General features: G+C 35.0%; 1 protein-coding gene across 1 annotated transcript in view; it reads right to left on the minus strand.

Moving 5' to 3' along the window:
* The window catches only part of LOC136838473 (uncharacterized), a 606,774-nt gene that overhangs the window by 336,013 nt on the left and 260,392 nt on the right, over positions 1 to 10,369 (minus strand). The window lies entirely within an intron of this gene.

Consider the following 10,369-nt stretch of genomic DNA (forward strand, 5'->3'; position numbering starts at 1 on the left):
CAGCCTCCCGAACGAAGACACAAGTTAAAAAAGTATACCTTAGTTTAACCGGACCACTGAGCTGATTAACAGCTCTCCTAGAGAGGGCTGGCCCGAAGGATTAGACTTATTTTACGTGGCTAAGAACCAATTGGTTACCTCGCAACGGGACCTACAGCTTATCGTGGAATCCGAACCACATTATAGCGAGAAATGAATTTCTATCACCAAAAATAAATTCCTCTTATTCTTCATTGGCCGGTCGGAGATTCGAACTCGCGGCCAGCAGAGTGCTAGCTGAGAACGGAACCCACCCTTCCAACGAGGAACAAGCACTCACAAACACAGTCTCCCGAACGAAGACACAAGCACTCACAAGCACAGTCTCCCGAACGAAGATGGCAGACTTCAATTCTCGCAGACAAATACCAGATTCTCCAAAAAAGAAATGATTTGCGACTGGTAACTACGAAATAGATGTGTTATGAGATAACACTAAAAGTATAAATTTTTGGTAAGAAATTATTTGCGGCTGGAAGCAGACGGCGATGTGCAATCTTTTGAGCAAAGATGACAAATATAGATTTTGGCAGGAAAAGTGTCTTTCTGAGAATCTGAAAAGACAAATTCTGATAGGAAAATACAAGTGGCTGAATTTCCTCAGTGGTAATTTTCCACAAAGACAGGTTCCTCAGTGAATAAAATCCTGTACTTGAATAAAACAACACATTTCTAACGAGCTCTACCTCTGGTTTTTCTCTACGCAGACGCTTGCCTAAATATCTTGCCTTCACAATAGGAACATTTTCCTTTGTGCCAATTATAATTGATCCTTAAGGACTCTGACCTGGAACAATTTCCATCACCAGTTGATTTACGTTCGTCAGATTTCAAGCTCACCCATCTTGGTATTTTTTTTTTTTTTTTTTTTTATTAAGTTCTGCCAATTAACAAATATGCAGGTCATCTTTGCATTTTCGCTCATTAATCAGACGTGGTTCCACGCCGGTATATGAGTGAAATGTCAATGTGTGGCCTGAAACGGTGGTGAGGGGGGGGGGAGATAGGGGGGAAATTACCTTCTTATTACTGCTAAAACAAGACTAAAATGCAACTAACGCCCAAAATTTACTTTCACTGAATAAAATGTCCACATCTAAACTATGAAGAAACAGACAATAAAATACGATATCTGTCTATCTACTATCTATCAATGTATTATATATATTATATATATATAATATATATATATATATATATATATATATATATATATATATATATATATGTATGTATAAGTATGTATATATATATGTATTTATATGTATATATATATATCTATATATGTCTATATATATATATATATATATATATATATATATATATATATATATATATATATATATATATATATACATACATACATACATACATACATACACTGGGACTAGGTGAAATCCAAGTATCAGTGAAACTTGAAACAGACCTTAGGAGTCTGATGTGGGCGCTACTGTTTACAATGAAGCCTGAAAACCAACAGAATGGTTGTCACTGTTGTAACAGTGGGTGGGATATGTCATAAGCAAACACGGAAAAGGTCCAAGACAGTATCAGAGCAAACCCTGTGACTCAAAAGTAAACAAACTCAGCGGAAATCAAACATATCGACAAACATGCCAAAACAAACAAAGTTAACCCCACTGATTAAACGCTGCAGTCACAAAAAAAAAAAGTATTTGGAGATTATGAAACGGAGATTATATATATACAGTATATATATATATATATATATATATATATATATATATATATATATATATATATATATATATATATATATATATGTGTGTGTGTGTGTGTGTGTGTGTGAGTGTATGTGCATTTCCACTTATATTTCATTTTCATTTCAGTTTAAGTTTCCATAAGCAGAGGAAAAATTTTCCTCATAATTATTTTACTAATAAAATCATGTCAAAACCAGAAACAGAAAGAACGGCAAAATATCACTCACGACAACAAACAATAAAGAAATTTATCACGAACATGACACCATATTCCAGAGAGAGAGAGAGAGAGAGAGAGAGAAATTGTGCTCTCTCCCTCTCTTTCTTGATTGGCTTTATGATACATGTATTCCGCGAGCAATCATTCTGAAAAAAAAAAAAACAAGTTATCGCTTCTGTTGTTGAAATAACGACTGACGAGCAAAAACTGTAACATTCACAGATAAAATTAATATTTAATTGCCTGTCGTTCATGAGGTCTCACACTAGATAAGGTATTTCTCCCACTGCTATCATCAATTAATGGATTATTGAGTGGTAAACGAGTAAGCGAATATTTAATTGACAGAGATAATGTTGCTACAGATTTTAAACCTGATCTGATTGATTTAAAATATAATGTCAAATCGTTAAATACATTTTGATAAACCGTTGCCAAGCTATTTCTAAAGTTTATTGTATTTTTTTATTAAAACAACGTAATCTATTCTGCAACCGTTTTTGTTTCATAATTAGGTCACCAGACAAATAAATTATAAGTTTAATAATCGTATTTTTCTCTTTAAATGGGAGTGTTTCGTTTTTATAGACTTAGTCGCGCGGAAACACCTCTCTCTCTCTCTTTCTCTCTTCATATATATATATCTATATATATATATATATATATATATATATATATATATATATATATATATATATACACACATATATATGTATATACACACACACACACACACACATATATATATATATATATATATATATATATATATATATATATATATATATATTCACATTCAAGAATTCACTACATGAAGAACAGCAACTAGTCATGAACTATCTATTAACGTCCAGAATAAACGATTGCAGGTTCATTCCACTCCCATGCTTGAAGTTCATATACAGTAAAGGCAAATGAAAGACATCACGAAAGAATTTTCTTTATACTTAGTCTCTTAAAGTCAGGTGTCAAAATATCCTTCACACTATACGCACATAATTCACCAGGAGAAAAAGGAATTAACACTTTAATACAGTATAACTGTCGACAAACTGCTGCTAGACAGTTTGATGCAGGTGACCTACGAAAGAAGCAACATTTATCAAGACAGCAAACGTCTTATTTTTTTCTTAGAAAAAAAAAGAGACGCCAGAGTTCAAGCAAGTAATCCATTTAATTGCAGCCATATTTCGTTCAACGACATTTAAAAGGGGTTTGTGCCTGAAAGGGTCAGCCTTCCGATTCTCAACTATTTTGGGAAGAGGAATAATTGCTCCTTTGTAGAGGGGGGAAAAAGGTGACAAAGAACACTGTAAAATGAAAACGTTACTTACAGCAAGAGGGAAGGAAAACGGTAGAATCCTGATTTAGAAAAAATGAGAGATAGATGAATTGACAGGGGAAAGAGCCGTACAGATTAGACATGGCGTGTGGATCAAGTGGTTATTACGAAAGCAGTTATGTATGAATGAAAACTGAAGATTTGAAACAGATGTATGCGGTATACAAGGACCTTTATGATCGAACTGATAGGGGGAGGCACTGTGGAAGGTGATGAGAGAATGTGTGGTATACAAGATCGGTTCCGAGAGTAATGGGGAATTTTTATGATGGAAGTCAAGCATATGTTAATGAAGAGTTCGTAGGAGGCAGAGAGTCTGGTCTGGACTAAAATGATGCTCTGACAATGGTGGACCGAGTCTCAGTAGCTGTACAATATCTTCATCGAATTGAACTGAATCGAATAAAGAACTTAGGCCAAAGGCCAAGCACTGGGACCCATAAGGCCATTCAGCGCTGAAACGGAAACTGACAGTAAAAGGTTTGAAAGGTGTAACAGGAGGAAAACCTCGCAGTTGCACTAAGAATCGTTAGAAGAGGGTGGAAAGTAAGAAGGAAGAAAGAGAATGGGAAGGAGGTACAGTATAAGGAACGAGAGGGGTTACAGCTAGGGGCCGAAGGCACGCTGCAAACAACCTTAAGTAATGCCTACAGTGCACCGCATGAGGTACACTAATGGCACTACCACCACTATGGGGACAATATCTTTATCGATCGAGTGATGTGCGCAGCTAGTGAAATGAAAGTAGATAAAGGTATTGTTGCGTAAGATGGGTCCAGACTGGACTGTGGAATGGATTATGTTTGCAGATAATACAATAATTATTGGGAATAATACAGAAACGCAAAGAATAGTGAAAGAGTTGAAAAGCGTTTGCAAGAAGAGGAAGCTCAAAGAAAAAGTGGAAATAGAGAACAGTTATGCGAGTATGGAGATTAAACGCACTGCTGATGAACCTGTGTATAGGTGAATGAAGCACCAGACGCTCTGCAAGTTTTCTGCACAGGGGTTTCAGCCACAAATTAGTAGTTAAAAGTGTGAATGTGGCACTAATCGCTGTCTTTTCTTTCGTCGGAAGCTAGCTCACCTCCAGCAACCCCCTCCCAACTCACTGTTAGGGGAAACGGCTTAATATTATGTCAATAATATTATATACAATATATATACATATATATAATATATATATATATATATATATATATATATATAAAACGGCTTAAGTGAATTATATATATATATATATATATATATATATATATATATATATATATATATATATATATATATATATATAAAACGGCTTAACGTTAGTGAATATATATATATATATATATATATATATATATATATATATATATATATATATATATATATATATATATATTTATATATAAAAATATTAAACTTCTGCGTAAAATCACATACAAGTACAATTTAATAAGCAGTCGATTAACCTCATTGGGCGACACAGAAAACTGGCTCGTCCCACCGACAGCACAAAATTTCACAAATCAACGCAATACAGAGAAATAACCATGCACTCTGCGAGGAAATAGCAAGGCGTAATGGTTCATAAAACCAGATATTAATTCCTCATCACAGGAAGTTAGACTCCTGCCGTCTCCTTAATAAGACAAAAAAAAAAAAAAAAAAAAAAAAAGTTTGTGCCTTGCCCCTTTATGCTTCATTTGGCCCGATTAATATTTTTTTTACAGTCTTTTTTATTTTGGCAAGAAGCTGACGCAAATTTGATGAGCAAACTTGAGCGTCCATAATAACTAAGCCTCCAAGTTTGGGATGATTAAAATCTATGAAGTTTCTCGGCATAATGATCCCCCCAGAGGGTCAGGCCTCCGCGGTAATTTGGGAAAAGTAATGCAACGTCCGGAGAGCGGCTCGAAGCTTCGATGTCCTCGCTGATGGAAGGTCTGACTCTGATATCTTTCAAGTCAGGATGATTACTAACTGTTGATAAGGCTGTCTTTTAACTCGTGAGGGTCTTTGGGCAAAATTACGGAATCTTTATGAAGGAAAATCTGTATTTTTACCTCCGACAAGGAAGTTAATTTTTTTGTTCCGTTTGTTAACCTGTATTTTGACAAGACTGCTGTGTCTTATTCCTACAATCCCAAAGGATGTATCCTTAACTGAGCAAATACTCCCGGTGAAGACTAAAGCAACATAAAGTTGGAGAAGTCGGACAGCTAAGTAGCAAGAGACCAAAAGGAACAGATGAAAAGCAAAAAGGCAGAAAGCAATGCAACTGGGGCTCCGTCTACAGTGTGCCATTAAAGCACACGGCAGTCGGTATCCCCTGGGGGGCTATATACAATATATAATGCGATTCCTTTCACATGGGCATCATAAACAATTCTACTTATATGACAGCAAGCGCCGAGTGAAAACACATCAGTAATCGAATACTTGAATATACCACATTAGAAGTTAACATCAAGACATTATATATATATATATATATATATTATATATATATATATATATATATATATATATATATATATATATATATATATATATATATATATATATGTATATATATATGTGTATACATATATACATACATACATACATACATACATAATGTACTGTAAATTAAATTACAAGTATGTGAAAACTATAATCCTCTCTTGCCATACAGGCGAAACAACAACACAGACAAATAAAAAAAAACACACAAAACACTCGCTTAAAATTCCATCCAGACTCACTAATTACGAGCTCCAACCGTGACACGTTCCTTCGACTAAGATCCGCACACAAACCCATCAATAACTCGTCTTCCCAATAACAGATATCGACGGGAGAATAAAAAATCTACAAAGGCTCCTCCTTTTGCGAATCTCATCCACGGCCAAGAAAGATCCATTAAACATCTATGAGATCCGCAAATAGAATAAAAATATAGCTGCATTGATCGGCGTCTGCTGGACGCGTCGCAAACACGAATTTAATATTCATACTGCGGTCGATCCGTTTATGGATTAGAGGTCAATCATGATTCGTCTTCCTCAGACCTCAAGCGACTGGGGGTACGTAAATCATTTATGAAAATTATGCAAATAAGTGATCATGAAAACAAGTGTTAAAATAACAATGACAGCAGCAGATGCAACATCAACAACGATAATATTATTAACAGACAATCAGAGTAGCATGAGTCTTGAAATGGAGAAACATATCCACAGTTATGAATGGGTACATATATATTTACTTTTATATAACATTATATTACTATAATGAGCATGATGATGATAATCATTTCAATAACAATTACAAGAAGAATACTAACAGCAATAGTAATAATGAAATAAGGTTACGGTCTATAATATAACAACGCTGAGATTAAAAAATGCTGACAGGATCAGCGAGGGAATAACACCGCACTTTTCTACATAAGACGGTAAAGGATATCAATAAGAACTGTAAAGGGATGCTTTTCCTTATTACAAATGTCAAAGTGTCTAGAACGGCGTTAACCAAGCAAGTCCAACTGATGGCCGAAGGAATAGTGGAAGAGCAGTGTGTTTTATGCGCAAGCGCTGTACAAGTGTGAAATGGGTCTGATAAAAGGCAAGAAAGCAATGCAGCTGGGGGGCTGTCTACAGTGTGCCATTAAAACACATAGCAGTCGGTATCCACTGGGTGCCTTTATGCAATTAAATAGCACAATTCCTTTTACATGGGCCTCATAAACAATTCTATTTATGGGATAGCAAGCGCCGAGCGTAAACGCATCAGTAATCGAATGCTTGAATATACCACATTATAAGCTAACATCAAGACATTTTATATATATATATATATATATATATATATATATATATATATATATATATATATATATATATATATATATATATATATATATATATATATATATATATATATATATATATATATATATATATATATATGTATAAACCTGATAACAACACTCGGAGAGAATTGCTATCCATTTCAGGGATCGCGAGTCATCGTTTTTCTCAAATATCTTTCAAACTGATCATTTGATCGAAATGGTGCTTTGACACAGTGTACAAGACACCTCCCGCTAATTTTTGATAATTCAGTGCATTGTCAAATGGTTTTAGTTAAGTCATTTACTCTTGACTTACACGGTGTTGCCAAGCATCGCCAAACTATGCGTTTGAACGTCTTTTATCGCCATCCCGTCCCTCCCTCCCCCTTCCCCTCCTCATCTCACTTTCCTGGCCTCCCTATTTGCACCCCGACTTTCTTGTCTATGGGGGACAGAGGACGTTCGGTTGTGTAGTTTAGTCCTGCTGACTCATGCGACTTTGCCTTTAAAAGTCAAGAATAAAAGCCTTACCTAACCCCATTTGACAATGCACTATATTACCAAAAATTAGCGGGAGGTGTCTCGTACACTGTGTCAAAGTGCCATTTCGATCAAATAATTAGTTTGAAAGATATTTGAGAAAAACGATGACTCGCGCTCCCTGAAATGGAGAGTAGGCGACAGTGGACATAGAAAAGGTCACTCGGGAAGCTCACATTCTTTTCCAGATGTTGCTAGTGCTGTGGAGGTTTTATGCACAAAAGGGCTCATCCTTAATTTCGCAGTTAAAAAGATGTATGTGCCGCTGACAGCTGTCCTGTTTTCTCTTGAGATGCCGTATACGATAACGGTTTATTAGTTATATAAATATATATATATATATATATATATATGTTATATGTATATATATATATATATATATATATATATATATATATATATATATATATATATATATATATATATATATATACACGTGTGTGTGCGTGCGTGTGTTGTATATTGCCTATTTACCTACTTAAGCTAGCTTACTTCTGTCCATAAGAGCTGTGTTTAGTTTCACTTACCTACTACACACATACACACACACTTATACACACACACACACACACACACACACATATATATATATATATATATATATATATATATATATATATATATCCATATATATATATACAAATTTCATAAAATTTCGAAAAGCATTAAAGCCATCTTTACCAGGCTATACCATCTTAAAATCCGCTCAACCGGATACACGGATATATCGGAGGCGAGTTAAAGTGCGGCCAATTTATTTACCCAAACTAAGCGTCTCACTTATCCGGACGTTGCACTCACTGGTGCTTGAAATTAAGGCATGAATTTTGTATAATAACCTGGGCATATTTTGAACGCAAAGATGGAGAACTGGCAACGAGACATGAATAATGTTCTTGAGGAGAGAGAGAGAGAGAGAGAGAGAGAGAGAGAGAGAGAGAGAGAGAGAGAGAGATTATAAGATTATGCTGCCACTTGGGGTAATAATAATAATAATAATAATAATAATAATAATAATAATAATAATAATAATAATAATAACAACTGTGAAGAAACCCACAATGATATGCTTTCGTGTGTGTATGTGTATATATATATACATACACACATTTATATCATTGCGTTTTAGTGACTCGTGTGATCATGTAATCTTAAATAATAATAATCTTAATAATAATAATAATAATAATAATAATAATAATAATAATAATAATAATAAGAAAGGCAACTTGTACCGCAAGACAGAGTTCAGCTTACCCGATAACGAGGGTAATATACGTGATAACAAGAACGTAAAATATAAAATATAAAAATAAAATGGAAAAGTAACGACCAACATCGACCAGGGCCAAGTTCCCGACACCCGAAATCGACATTGATCGACCCCTCGCGTGTCGGATTTGTCTTCAGCAGAGAAAACCTCTGTTGGGGTCACAAATCAACTCCTTGATCGATTTGAGTGACTGGAGTCATGCTATCTTGAGGATCCTCCCTCTTATTTCTTTTTTTTTTTTATGCTATCAAGAAGATCTTTCCTCTTGTTTTTTTTATGCTAAGAGAATTCTTCCTCTTATTTCTTTTTTACGCTATCAAGAGGATCTCTCTTCTTATTTCTTTTTTTTTTTATGCAATCAAGATAATCCTTCCTCTTATTTTTTTTTATGCTATCAAGAGAATCCTTCTTCTTATTTGTTTTTTTATGCTATCAAGAGGATCCTTCCTCTTCCTTTTTTTTATGCTATCAAGAGGATCCTTCCTCTTTCTTTTTTTATGCTATCACGAGAATCCTTCTTCTTATTTCTTTTTTTTTATGCTATAAAGAGGATCTCTCCTCTTATTTCTTTTTTTCTGCAATCAAGAGAATCCTTCCTATGATTTCTTTTTTCACGCTATCAAGGGGATCTCTCGTCCTATTTCTTTTTTTTATTCTATCAAAAGAGTCCTTCCTCTTATTTCTTTGTTTAATTCTATCAAGAGAATCCTTCCTCTTATTTCTTTGTTTAATTTTATCAAGAGAATCCTTCCTCTTATTTCTTTTTCTTATGCTATCAAGAGGATCCCTCTTCTTATTTCTTTTTTTTAATGCTATCAAGAGATCCTTCCTCTTTTTTTTTTTTTCAAGAGTGCGCAAAACAAAAGCCGAACTTCCGTGTGGCAGAGGGGAGCGCCCTGTAAACAATTTTAATTTGCGATCCCGTTTGCTTGTATCTCTGAATATTTGTAAGTTGAACGTTCGTAAGTAGGGTGGCGTCTGCACTCGGTCCAAGCCATGACTTCGCGTACCCCACAAGTATCATATTTTCCGCGAACTTCGCAGATGAACTTGGCACTGGAATAAGGAAACATCGACTACTCAATCCCGGAGAACAGCAAGGCGCGGGTAGTCCAGAAGGCGAGGCCTGGCGTTGTAAACAAACATATTTGTGTTAGCGAGAGCAAATATTTCGCGGGAGGGAAATTAATTTTCCTCGAACTCCCGCTTTGAACCTGGGAATCTTTTTTTTATTCTGCGAGTTGGGAAGCGGCAAGTGATGAAATTAGTATTTACATCGAAACTAATCAACCCCCGATTCTTTTCTGTCGAGCTGAAAGAACGGAATCGGTTCCTGATGAGTGTTCGTTAAGGCGTAGCTTTACTGGTTACTGGCTATACTGCTTTCTTACTGCTTGCTTGCTTGCTGTTT

This window comes from Macrobrachium rosenbergii, chromosome 5, assembly GCF_040412425.1.
Source record: "Macrobrachium rosenbergii isolate ZJJX-2024 chromosome 5, ASM4041242v1, whole genome shotgun sequence".
Lineage (NCBI taxonomy): Eukaryota > Metazoa > Arthropoda > Malacostraca > Decapoda > Palaemonidae > Macrobrachium > Macrobrachium rosenbergii.